Genomic DNA, 14,440 nt, shown 5'->3' with positions numbered 1-14,440 from the left:
AACGCATCACACTCGTAAAACAATGGAGATGTTTTTTTCCCCATTAAAGATGTGACATGAACTATTACACATTCTTGTGAGAAAGTCTATTGTATAATCCATACATTCTCTGTATAAAATTACATCAAACGTATCAAACGCCCCCTTATTAATCAGTACTATTTCAATTATACACACACAAAAATAACAGATAATTTAAAACAAATTATCACAAAGCATGAAGTCAGTCCACATTTTAGTCAAGCGTGTGTGACAGTGTTATTTATTTGCACAAAAAAAACATGAATGGGCTATCAAACATGCAAAAGTAAGACAAACATTCTGTTCTTCCACATCAGTAACTTCCTTCTGCTTACTTTTTTTAGGCGTGTAGAGGGGTGCAGTGAAGTGACCACTCGTCAAGATCCACGCACACCAGGACGTGAGCCGTGGGAGAGCTTCAAGGTTCACACATCATGAGAGGAGTATAAGCCTTGCAGCCTGCGTGGGAAGCTGTAGCCACAAAGTTTGTCTGCTAACTTGACGAGAAGAGAAAAGCTCCTAATGGCAGGTAAGGAGGCTATGTGGTGTCTGGTTAAGAGATTGGATTATAAGATGGAAAAAGTAAATGGTCACTAGGTTAGTGCTTATTATACAAGAGTGAAAATTAGAATTCGTGGCATAAAAGACCCTACTGGGGTCTCGAAAACATGGAATATTATTTTTTAGTATTACTTGTATTATTTAAGACACAATTTAGTGTCACCTCGCAGTCTCTATTGTTGTACCCACAGGGAGCTCCTTGCTTAGACACGCACCATCTGACTATTCATCGCTCATTTGCATCATTGAAAATATCTCTACATAACACACAAATCGACTATATCCTCACGGATATGGAATTATGACAATATTATGCTCTAGTTTTGATATTAATTCTATCATTAATATTAAAAAAAACATCGGTGTTTTACGATGCAAATGGATTTGTATGTCGAAATAAACAATATTAGATGTTTAAATCAGCGCGTTAAATGTGCATTAATATTAAAAAATAAGAATACCGTCGAAGGAAAGTGGAGCGTCTCATTATGCATCATTACGCTTCTCTTCCACACAGGAGCCACGCTTCCTCCTCTTCTTCTCTTCATTATGATCCAAAAACACAACCAAAAAGGTTAGCTTTAGAAACCCTCCTCCACTCAAAAGGACGAGTCTAAAAGGAGGGATAATGGTCCGTCTGTGGCCATGCAGACACACTGACTGTGTAGTATAAGGCGGATTTGCATATTTGGATGCGCTAATTGCCTTGATGTATTTAAATATGGCTGCACGTCGCCGAGGTGCGCGTCGACGTCACTGGACGTGAACGCGCAACTTTTAACTACAACCTGAATCTAACCATGACCAATTAGCCATAAAGGGATGGGCCACATGATAATAGCAGTAATAATATTAGGAGAGGTTTAGCACTTTCAGACATTATGATAGCAAAAATATACACATTTAGAAATACCGTGTGTGAAAACCTTCATGAGGTTACGTGTTTTTGCAGCAAACGTCCAAAAATATCTCTTAACTTGGAATTCACCACATTTTCGGGGCCCTACATGTTCATCTTTATCCAAGCTGTCTTCCTAACCTCGGGCTTGCGTGCATGGAGCTATAGCTAAGTGTGTTACTTAGCACATGTGTTATGGGCGTTGTCATGCCAACTTGGGGCATGCCGTGGTTAACGCACATATGCGCACTTTTTGGCGCTTTATAACAAAAGAAAGAAGGGAACTTGTTTGGATTTCTGAGCACGTCTCCTCCACAACCTCCTCCTGTTCACACAGAAGGATGGACTTTCCATCCCTGTCTCCCCTCCTCACCATCATCATCACCATCATCATCCCACCCAACCAACAAGGGAGGAAGAAGGGGAAAAAAAACAGAAAACTCTACACGCACTTTTTCTATTTGGTGCCTGTATTGGAAAGTTGTCTCATGCACCCCCTCCCATCATCCTCCCTCCTCCATCCATCCCTAACGCCTCCCTCCCTCCCTGCTTTCCTTCTTCACCCCCCAGATCCGTCTATCATGTGCTTGGGATATGATCAGACTTTGCTCAGAGCGGCTGCAGCATGCGCCAAATGCAGGCTATTCTACAAAGTGCATGCCCCCCCTCCCTCATCTATTTTAATAATGCGAGGGATGCATGGCGAGGAGATTTGAGGGGAATTGTATGACGACGTGCTCGGAGCCAACATGGGGCGACTTCTTTTTATCCACCTTTACATACGGAAGTAAGTGCAACTTTAAAACCTCCTTTATGACTACACACACAGCAATTGCATGCGCAAAAGTTACACATATTTGCATGTATGCACATATTTGTTGAATAATTATGGTGTTAGTGTTGACAACCCCCCATATAAAGTTTGTAGTTTCAATTGTCTTTACGGCACACTTTTGGTTGGGGTCCTTTGCAAAGTGTTGCTAAAAATAAACTTCTGCAAGAATACACTTAAAAACGTGATATACTTAGAAAACGGATGACATATTGAATCTGATATGAACTTCAAACTACGTGTTTCTGTGCATTTGTCCACATCGATTTCGAGATAATCGTTCTTAAATAGCATATACTCCTAAAAAGTTCCGCCTGACTCGTCACTGCATTAGTTCCTCTTGCATTGTCACAAAGAAATGCGTCATTTGTTTCATATGTGCTTATTCTGTATATTAAAAAGGGGCAGTTGAACGTCCGATAGTCAAAATTCCTATAAATATAATGCAAGGTCTGTTTAATTTCACCTTTGTTAATGAAGTGCTATGATAAAATTGTGGCCTCGATGTGTGGGAGGCCCATTCTGAAGCCTTTATGTAGTGGCCTTCCTAATTAGCGCTTTATAGTGTACAGTCTATAGGGGGCAGAGTGGCCTTACACCAAGTTTAAAATAGCACACAGATAAGTGCGTGTGTTTGTGCTTTTTGGATATTTTCTCTTCATTAATAAGGTAATTTATAATGGAAAAGAGTGGTAGAATGGGTATATAATGTATATATACACCCTCTACAGGGAATACACACATGAGAGACAAAGCTGTGTTTAGAAATATGGAATATTACTTCTTATTGGACACACGGGCCCCGAGAGTCACGTTTGACTCGTTTATACACCTGCTTAGTTAGCCCCGCCTACCAGCGACACGCCGTAGAGACGTGGGACCCCTTGGAAAGTCGATGACGTGATTGACAAATATTAATTCATTTTTCACCATCTCTTTCTCGCTCTCTCTCACACACACACGATTATACACAGACTGTTATTTTTATTCATGATGTTTTTTAATAGTATGAAAACTTGTGCACAATTTGAAAAAACATGCATTCTCGTGCGTATTTCTCCCTGTGTCTTCATTCCTATAAATCCACATATGATCATATCACGTGTACTGATATGTTTTGAGCTGTTCGGTCAACTACTTACATTGGTGTGTAGGGAAAAGGAGTAACACACGGACACCGTGAAGCAAGGCGACGCTACCATTGTAGTCCACGCTGCGGATACGCTAAAAGAAATAGGAGTCTATGGGGTTTTGACGCATAATCCAGCAAGTGAGAGCTCCCTGGGCGTGCGTGAATGTGTTGCGATATGTAAATATATTTTTTCTTGGGAAAAAAAACTGCCTACACTCTCGTCGGCATACACGCAGGTCCACACAGGATGCCATTTTCGCACGCTAAAAATCATCCTCCATTTAAAAAAAAGCAACAGTATCGTTCAGTTTAAAGAAAAAACATTTTCCTTGCCGAGAAAGACGACGTGTACGCTGCTACTCGCTGCACAAGGCGCTCTTTTCCCCTCCAGCGTGGACGTGGTGCACGGATGAGGAGTGAAGAGGATGAGGAAGATGAGGAGGAGGTGGTGGGGGTGTGATTTTGCATTTTTTTTTTCATTACATCACCGTATTTACATGCTCGTGGTCCTAGGCCTTTGACCTCACCGGGGCTGGTCCATATTTTGGCCAGCCCCACCACCTACCCCTCATGCTTTTGGGGATGGCCCCCTTTTACTTCCACACGGCTTGCAGAGCAAGAGGAGCGTGCACGCTGCCTGTACAGTGGACCCTCCGGCTTCGAGGCGTTGAGGCATCGGCTCTGTACTTCTCCTCCGTGGACAATATGACCCTCAAAAAACAAGCCTCTGTCTTCATAATCCGAAACATTTGCGTCGTAATTCCCTGCGCTGTTGTTGCACTTTCCACGGCAGAACCGGATTTGCCCCCACTACTCTTCATCTCCTACTTCCTCACGCCTTCCCCGCGTCCCGGCCTCACAGGATATCTATTGCTGCTCCACAACGACTTAATAGAGGCGAAAGAGCCTTTTGTGGGATTGGAGCTCATTTGCATTGCAGATGAGGGCCCCTGTGCAAGGATGACTACAGCCATAACCCGCCTGCTTCAACTCCCTAATATTGCTTGATGTCAAGTGAATGTGACATTAACATTGGGATTATATTTCTTTTTTCTCTCTCGCTCTCATCGAGGATTTGACACCTTTTTTTGTATCTTGTGTAGTGAAGAACGGAATTATATGGCAGAATGTGATTTGCAAAAAGGATGTAAATGTATTTGAATACTCAGAAATTTGAAAAGTTGGACACCAGAAGAGGAGATGTGCATGTGGATTTTTGCAGAAGATTGGGAAGTGGGTTGTTATCTTTGGTTATCTAGCTGTATGAGTGTTCTGCTCGTCATAAAGCTAGATAACCGAAAGTAAAAACAACTTCCAGACTCATCGAGGACATGCACACTTTTTACTCCTTTTTACTATCATCTTAAAATATGTACAAGTCTTGCTCTATGTTTTTATTTTGAATTTATAATTGTAATCCATTTGATTTGTTTGTGATGGATAGCGATGTTTGATTATTTAAACAATGTGATGTTCTATAGTATATACAGTATGTAAGCTTATCCAAACACACACACATATACACAGCAAATTGTCCCCAAGGCAAACTATCCCATTTTAATATTAGTTGCTTTTAAAATGCTGTTGTTCATATGATGGAGCATTAAGGTCGAAATCTACTAGTGACATATTGTTGGCACACACCACGTGCACACGTATTTCCGCATGTTCAAGTCCGGCCAGGGAACGGTACTGACATCTCAAAGCCAGGATTTCATAATTAGGACGTATAGGGGGGCTGACAAAAAGTGGATAGTTTGGGGGTAGTGTGGGGTGAAGGGGTGTGAGGAGGAGGGAGGTGGCAGAATAGGGGGAGAGGGGATGGATGGGGGGACTCTCAGAGTGTGTGTGTTTGGGGGTCAGGGCCGCCTTAATTGATTCCGTTAACCGCAGTGCAGGAGATGTGAACGGCTGGACGATCCCATTCCCACGCTCGGTGGGGGCAAGTGGCAATGCCATGACCAGGCCCAATATGACAGGGCTGTGGGGTTTGGGGGGAGGCGGACGGATGGATAGAGGGAGGGTGTGGGGGTTGTCATGAAAAGACGTCAAGTGCACCCTACTCATCTGCATCCCCAAAGAAAGAAGGGAACGTGGAGTAGACTAACGGTCTTTGAATGCCTGTGCCAGTTGTATGCATAATGACATTGCCATTATCTTAGCGCAGGCCCCACTTGAACACTGCACATGTCCTGAGAAGTTTTAGCTACACTATATCATTTGAATGGGCTGACATGTATTTAAATTCATTATTGGAATTTAACCGTTAGAGGAGTCTTTTTAGGGGCCGTACTACTTGAAAAGGACTAACAAACTAAAAATCATATTTTTAAGTATGTCATAATGTATTAGGTACGTTTGCACATTCTAATGACATCCAATACAAGAGCTGTATGCCTCAGGAAGAATAATCCCACATTCATTTAATAGCATCTCTCCTAACGTGTTTGACCTGCACTGCATCATACTGTGCTGTTTCTAATATTTCTGTTCAATTGATAGTTAGACTAGGTAACCAAATGGAAACAGCTCCAAGTATAATGAAGTTGTACACCACTGCAAACTGCAACCACAATATCAGCATGTTGTTAAAGTAGCACTTCTTAGACAGTGTCACCAGAGAATCCCCAAAGACAATTTTGTGGATGCATATAATCAGTTTGTGCAGGTGTGCTAATGAATTGTCTACTGAACATGTTTGGTTGTCATTGAAGTTGGTAGTACTAATGGTTGACTTTGAAGGAGCTAACCCACTCTTAGTGATGGCTGGATGTGGAAGGTGTGGACACATTAAGGGCAATATGTTGTAATGGTAAGCTATTAGAGATTAGATTATATCTAGGCTTGTCAAAACACTGTATTTCATTTTATTCCTCCACAAATCAAATTGAGGCATTGTCTGTGAGTGTTCAAGTGCAGCATATTTTGCATGGGAGAGTTCTTCGGGTGAATTGGCTGAATTGGACCTTCACGGAAATGTTCTCTTGACATCTCCAGACTGTTTTAGAGGTGATTCACAAAAACAGGTCTTTTGCCTGAAAGAACATTTGAGGAAGTTGGCCTGAACTGTGACAAAAACGGGTTATTGTCACTGGTTAAGCCTAGTGTATGAAAGGGACTAGTGTTTAAAACGTATGTGTGTGTGTGTGTGTGTGTGTGTGTGTGTGTGTGTTTGGGAGGTCTATATGTGAGCCCACTGACACAACACTGCTTGTCACTGACTACACCAGCACATCTTATGTGTTTTTTCCCCCACAAATCTGACCTGGAGGAAAAAGAACAGTGCATGCAGAATGTATATATTTGATTTAAAGCCTGTAAAGATTCTCAAGGATTCATCCCTGCAGCTAAGAAAAGTAATTGAATGGCAAGGTGCATTGTTACCAGGAGGGAGCAGCATCACATGTGCATGCTTGGCCTCATTCGGCAACCTCGACTTTTTTTTAATGAACACTTATTTTGTAATGGCCAGAATACCTTCACAGTGTTGAAACTATTTTGGTTACATGCATTGAAATTATTTAACTTTTACTGCTACATTGCCGCCCCATTCAATATATTTATAGATTTGTCTATGCGTGCATAAATGTATTCTCCTCACTAAGTTGCATGCTCGACTGTGGCCTACTTGTACGCTCACTGCACCACACGTGACTTGATTGGTAACAAAACCACAGTGACCATGGAAGGTATTTTCATATTCATCGAATAGGAAATCAGCATATTTTATGGCAGCACGCTCAAGGCTTTTTATGCTCGTTCCATTCCTCTGCATTGTGAACACAAGGCGCAGTAGCTTCTACATAATGTGCCGCAGCCTTGGTTTGGTTCTCTCAATAAGAATATGAATAGCTTATATGGGTGATGGCTTTATTATTTCTTACTTATTATGGCAGCCCTTTTCGATGTTTTTTGCAAGGTAGTGGTTAGGGGAAAATTGTGAGTTTAACAAAAGTTTTCAAAAGAGTCATTTTTATTACATACCAGCCACTCAAAAATGACTTTATTCAGGGTTTGAGGGCCAATGATTGAGTCTAATGACAGTACGTATATGTGTCAAGACGGTGTGTATGTATGCCTGTGCATTTGAACAATTAGCTGACGCATGAGGCCTCCTCAGATAGCGACACTATATCAGGTTGGTGAAAGGGAACAATGGCTGTGTCTCATTCAACGTCTGTCTGTCTGGGTTCGGACTTGGTCTCTCGTGCTGGGTTTCTATCTATCTGTGTGTATGTGTCTCCTGGACATGAACTTGAACTTGAGACAGGCAGCCAGACACCATCTGTGCACCAGGGCTAATGAATTCAGTGCATTCATGGCTGCGGAGTGAGCCTAGGCCACTGCCATCCATTGATGAGCAGATGACCCCTATAGTCTGAGTTAGCTCTCCATCACTAATACAATTCAACAATACCAGCTGCTAGTAAGAAGACTTCTTTTTGGCTGATTATCTGCTCTTTTTTCATGTATATGTCTGCATGTGCTCGACTGACTCATCTTTGTCTTAATCTTTATAAAGTCATTGTCATGCTTTCTCTCCCATCCTGCAAATGTGGTAGCTCACTATTAAAAGCACTGTCCTATTCATTCATTGGCAGCGGCATATTGAATTTATTGCCTTAATAATTGAGAGGGCTGCTTGAGTGTTGTACCTGAAAAAAAGGCTAGTAAATGAATGAGGCATAAACCTTAAACAAGCCAGGCACAATGTGAATTCCTGCAGGCCCTCCTCCTCCTCCTCTCTCAGCTCAGGCTTCTGTCACAATCACAGTCGCACACACGCATGCGTACACACAATAAGGCTTTTCCCTCTGGTTGGTGTTGCCAAGGCAACGGTAGGTGAGATCACCGTGCGCATGGCAGCATCAGCCCCTGCCAATGCAGGCCAGGTTCCTGCTTTGTGTGCTTGTGTTGAATTCTGTCGGCATGGAACGAGAATGCCACCCGCTCCTTGTCTTAATGGACATGCCTCATTTTACTAAAATTTGTAAAATTTTAATTGGTTTTATTATGTTTTCACCAATGAACTTTATGTATTGTACAGCGAGTGAACTGAATCACACCAACGCAAAAAGTGTGTCACTGCCAGGCTAAAGTGCTCTGATTTAACCCCCAGCACATCACATGAGACATACGGCTATACTGTTACAATAATCCATTGTTGAATTCTACAATGGCTGGGCCTTTTTAATGACATCATGCATGGCCACTTGAGCGTCTTGTTGTAAGCAGCGGGCATGCTGTGCTCCGCCATGCTGAATGGTCCTCCCCTTCAAATGATCGGATGGCTTTCCATGGCCAACATGTTAGTCACGCACCTTTTGCTTCATCTCTGTAACGTAAAAGAGTGATTTCATACTTGTTAAGCTGTCATAAAGTTGTGTTTTCCAAGTGGTGCTGGTTTGATGAGTGAGACTTGTCAAATAATTCACAATATGCAGTCTGATTTAGTATTCACAACTGAGATGACGCTCCGAGTGTGAATGATTGTTTGTCTGTATGTGATTGGCTGGCGACCAGTGCAGGTGTACCCCGCCTCTCCCTCGAAGACTGCTGGGATAGGCTAGTGAGAATAAGCAGCATAGAAGATGGATGGATGGATGGATGTATAGTTATACCTTATACCAGTGGTTCCCAAACTTTTTTTGTGCAGAGATACATTTCGTAGAAAGCAGCAATGTAAGCAGCAATTGTAAATGATGATGATGCCTGACGAGGAAGACTATGACAAGTGAATCAGACATTTTGATGAGCTTGTTGGGTATCATGGAGACAGGGATGTGACCATTTCTGAGCCTGGTGACATCATAATATGAAAACTGGATGAGTGAATTTACTCCCATCACAAACTTGTAAATAATGTTGATTTTTCTTATTTACAGTATGAATTTATCTGCAACCATTTTCAAGCTACAGCCATTTGAAATAGTAATATCAAAACAAAATATTTTCTTGAAAAAAAAAACTGGCACCTAAAGGGTTAATAATGAAAAGTGTTCATTGGAGCCCTCACCCACCCCCACCCCCAAAAATGTTGTTACAATTTTTTGTTATATCTTATTAGTCCTCATTAAGTGTCCAGAAAATGTACTGCTGACCTTACATACTGTAGCTTTATTGCCAATGCTTAAAAAAGCCATCTGTTAGTACAACGGCTATGTAGCTGCAACGGTGCACAATCACCCGCTGCGCATAAATGCTATTTTTACACTTGAGCTCTAAAGCTGGCTGCCATGCATGGCTTCTCGGATATCTGTGCTTCACTGACTTTTGATTATGCAAATACTATGCGGTATAAATAAATTAGTATAATTGCACCCTGAATTTTGCTTTGAATCGTCTTCGCATATGAAAGGGTGTAAATAATATATTTTGTGCCGCTGCATTATTCATCCTTGACTAATTACAAAACAGTGGCACATATACACTCCCAATATGCTCCATGCAGCATACGTTCTGCTATGCACATATTTTTCACATGTTGTTTTTTCTTCTTGGTCAATATGTTGTCAGTATTTGTATTTATAATGTACTGATTAACTGTGGCGTGCAAAATATCTAATTAGCTCCTCAAAGTAATTTCTGTATTGTAGAAATAATAAAGCAAGTCGACCTTCGTTTGTATAGCATATTGGTTCTTTAGGAAATACAGAAACATAATAAAAGCGGTTCTCTGCGAAGCATGGGATACATTTGGCATGCAGCAAAGCATTTGAAAAATATATGATGGTGTTCGCCATTTAAATTATACGGGCTCTCGGACTGCAGAGCCACTAGCAGTGCTTATAGAATAGTGAGCAGGATTGCCACACTCGCATTAGCATCTGGCCCTTTTATGTAAATTTGATGAGAAGGAGTCATGCATATACGCCGGGGCGAGGGTGTACTCGCCTTAATATCCTTATTAGAGAGCCGTGAATTAAATATTTATAATGGGGGGCTCGAGGTTAGGGTGGAAGGCAGCCTGTCCTGTGTTGTCGTGAGGAGCTAGAGGAAGGAAGGAAGGGAAAGGGGACTGTGAGGAGGGGCTTCTCCACGAGTGTCTCGTGCTGCCTCAAGGTGCCACCATCTTAAGGCGTTTGGCAGGAGCGTGCGCAAGGAGGGTAGACCTAAAATGTCCGCTGGCATAGACACGCGCATGCATACACATTAGCATGCACACATTTCCTGTTGACAGTAAGGCAGAGGTCTGAAAAGTCGCGTATTCAATTATAGTCATTGGCCGGTATGCATACGGGGCATTTCATTTGCATGGATTAATGTCCCCGATTACTGTCACATGCGAGACACCAGTGTTTCGCTTGCATGCCGTTTACTGGCCGTAGCCTACTAAACACTGCTTCTGTGATTTCAAGGGGTCTATTCATTTCATTCGAAACATACAACATACAAACATTTTACAGGTTAGTGTGATTAGACAAAACAGACCTCACAAGGCTTTTCATGTCAAACAATTCACCTTGCATGCATGAGCTCTAGGTTATTGAATGAATAGATCATATATTTGAGCAATATATCTTTTACATTATAAAGAAGCAAACAGGAAGAATCAAGCCCAATATGGAAACATGTAAATCAGCCTCTATCTCAGTGTCCAACACCAAACCTGCCTATCTGTTAATTAACATTATCAAAGTCCTTACACACAAATAAACTACACACGCATGAATATAAATAACAGTCACACATTGTTGAGAGAGACAGCCACAGCATTAGGATTCTCTTTCATCCTCAAGTACACCTAAGGCAACACATAAAGACCAATGTGCAGGAAATTATTTGACATGAGTACATGAAACCATACAATATGCCTGATTTCCAGCACTAACACATACAGTATATATTTGAGGTGCAAATAGGAACCTTACTTTTCAATTGTCGTCATTACTAGTTTATGTTAATTCCTAGTGTGTTACATTTCTTTGGTTATTTGCATGGATGATCAAGTAGTATTTTGTGTATGATGGTGTGCATGTTGACATGTTATACATGCATATTATCAAAATGACACCCCCCTCTGGCGTGATGATGAGTGGTACAGGCCTGCTGCCAACAAAGAGACAATAATTAAACGGCTGCTTGTTTGAGCATGGCGCTTGCTAATGGATTGTTACTGGGAAGGAAATGAGACAGGCGACATAGAGGGGAGCAAGGTGTCAAAGCCGACCTGGACTTATAAGAATAATGAAGCGCTGAAGGCCACCTTCTATTCCATAATAATAGTCTCGGTGGGTGTTTACCATTTGTTTATTTTTCTCTTTTATCTCTTTATGAGTTTGTGTCTTCATTGGAACATCTCTGCGTGCAGTGTGTCGGTTCTCCCCATGCACACATGGGTATGTTCCCATGCACATATGGGGAGAACATACACATTCCAAAAAATATTTGGTTATTTGGAGACTATTAAATTGTCTATAGGGGTGAATGTGAGTGTGAGGGGTTGTTTGTTCGTATGTGCTCTGCAATTGGCTGGCAACCAGTTCAGAGTGTACCCGCCCCTCACACGAAGACAGCTGGGATAGGCTCCAGCACACCTGCAACGCTAGTGAGGACATGTGGTATTGAAAACGGATGGATGTCTTGGGCTGAAAACATGCATGCAAATTCTTGACTGGAATGAGTGTAGATTTGACACAATCAGGTTGTCCCGTTTGGCCTCCTCCTCACTAAATAAAACGCACACAAACACTAGAAATTGTGAATGTGCCAAGGATGGGGTGGGGTGAGGGGGGATCAGATGAGACATGCCACACAAGCTGTAAAGGGAATGAAGTGAAGTAGGGTGGGAGTGCAATATGGTCCCCCTAAAACCCTGCCGTAGGGCTACACACATCCACACACACGCACACACGCATGCACACACTGGTTGGCCCACAAGTAGAACATTGCACTAGGGAATGAGAAGAATATGTGCCAGATAAAGATATCCTATGTGCCAGAGTTCTTTAATCGTCACATGAAATGTTCATTAAAAGCTGTTATGTTGGTGTTAAACTGAAACATGAATAAACTTTAATGAAACTAAACAACACTGCCTGATGGTGTGTTCATACATGTGTGTGTGTTCATCATATATGAAGTGCCTCAAAATAACACAAATGGGAAGTTCTATATTTCATTCCAGTATTTCTGTATCTGTATCATTTCATGTATCACCAGCATAATAAAACACATTTTGTCCATATAAATCTTTTTTATTAAAAAAAACATTTCAAGTCATCTTCAAACAGGTTACACAGTGTGATAGTCAATAATCATTGCCATGCAGAATACATATGACCTACTTTAGAGGTCTGTAATATTTGTTAACCAGCCAGGACACTTCTCGTCGCATTAGCATTAGCATCTGTGCCGACATGCTGTATCTGTGTATTGTGTGCATTGCTTGTACTTGTATTGAACCACAATGATCAGACAAGGTTTATTTCAAGACATGCTGAGTAATTTAGTGTTCATATATGTTTATTAGATTCGTTTTTGTTTTTTTTTTTACCACTGTCAGATTTGCATTCACCAGACTATTTTAAATGTAAATTGCACTTCATCACCGTAGGGAGAGCCAGGAGCTCAATTATTGTTATGTATTAACAAATACCAAATAAAATATGTTGAAGCATGACAATCCATGCATCCATCCATGAACTTTTTTGACTTTGGCTTCATTTTTTACAATTTTACACTTGTTCTGCTGCAGGGATGGACAACTGGAACAGTGGGGACTCCCAAAACGCAGATGATGGACAATGACATGATGTTTGGGATTTTCTTTTTACTGGTTCTGCCTGAGGTAAGCTTGGATTGATAGACCCAAATGTGACTGTTAGTGTGATTATTGGAGCATGACCGTGCCAATCACACAATACCAATCAAAAGACGCAAATCACATGATGTTAGTATTGGTTAATAAAATAAAATGTAAATAACAAGACATAACTGAAGGTCATTCATGCTCATCAAACCGACACATGATTAAACATCATATTTAATGGAAGAATGTGCAGGGACAAATAATGGAACACAATGAAAATAAATGTATGAATGAGCACTTTAGTGTCATCGTTACACACAGACCAAACTATTTTTTTCTATTGCTTTTGTTTTGATACCTATGAAGCCACAGGGACACAATTTGATAAAAATGCAAACGTTTCTTTACGTTTACTTTTTAACAAAATCATATACTCATGATACTTGCTTTAACCCCATCACAAAAGTAATGATAGCTGTCATGATTATGGTCCAGAGGACACATTGAAATGCTTAACAACAGTTGGAAGGGAGCTCAAGCAATTACATCCTGTGACCCATTCCATGCCCTGTAGTTTATACCCAAGTCAGGAAGAGGAAACAAAGGGTTATTCTATATTGTCCGCCATCACAGTAGCGTGACACACATACAGTATTCAAACAACAATCTGGAATACTATCCTCTGGCTGTGGAAATCCATGCGGTAACGCTAATTGCCTCATTTGTGTCCTGGGAAACACACTGACTTTTCAATTAGGACGCTCCATCATTATTACATGTTACATTTGATGTCACTGAAGAGAGACAAATCACTTTAATAAGTCCATCTTGTCTGCACACTAAACATTTTTATTGGTTTTACCAATGGTTGCGCTACATTTTTATCAACATTTGAAAATGTATGTAACCCTGGACAGGCCAAGATAAAGTGACAGTAGACACATTATAAGCACAACATTCAACTACAAATGAAATATACTCACTGGGTATAGTCATTAGGTACACATGCACAATTGAACAAAATCCAACGCAAACGCTGCATCAAACATCCTGCCCAGACAGTACATCATAGTCAAGAGGTATTCTTTTGACAATGTGTTTATTATTGCAATGGTAGCTAGAACTGTACCGCTTCATACTGCCATCGCTTTTAATATACTGTTCCTTTCATGTAGCTGAAAAATATAGACTTCTATGTATGAGGAGATGCAGTATACTGTATGGAGAAAGGTGTCCTATATGTAT

The 14,440-nt window shown here is 41.1% G+C and overlaps 1 long non-coding RNA gene across 3 annotated transcripts in view; it reads left to right on the top strand.

Annotated features, from left to right (window-relative positions):
- LOC131128837 (uncharacterized) overlaps positions 1–14,440 on the top strand; it is a 36,595-nt gene that overhangs the window by 614 nt on the left and 21,541 nt on the right. For 2 of the 3 annotated variants that reach the window (XR_009129721.1, XR_009129720.1), the window contains exons 2-4: positions 366–550; positions 2,051–2,267; positions 13,142–13,234. This is a non-coding gene — a long non-coding RNA (uncharacterized LOC131128837). The remainder of the gene's footprint in view (positions 1–365; positions 551–2,050; positions 2,268–13,141; positions 13,235–14,440) is intronic. The other variant, XR_009129722.1, reaches the window with a different exon arrangement.

Source organism: Doryrhamphus excisus, chromosome 4, assembly GCF_030265055.1.
Source record: "Doryrhamphus excisus isolate RoL2022-K1 chromosome 4, RoL_Dexc_1.0, whole genome shotgun sequence".
In the NCBI taxonomy this organism is placed as follows: Eukaryota; Metazoa; Chordata; class Actinopteri; order Syngnathiformes; family Syngnathidae; genus Doryrhamphus; species Doryrhamphus excisus.
Note: the sequence above shows the minus strand (reverse complement) of the source record. Positions and strands in the feature narration are given on the sequence as shown.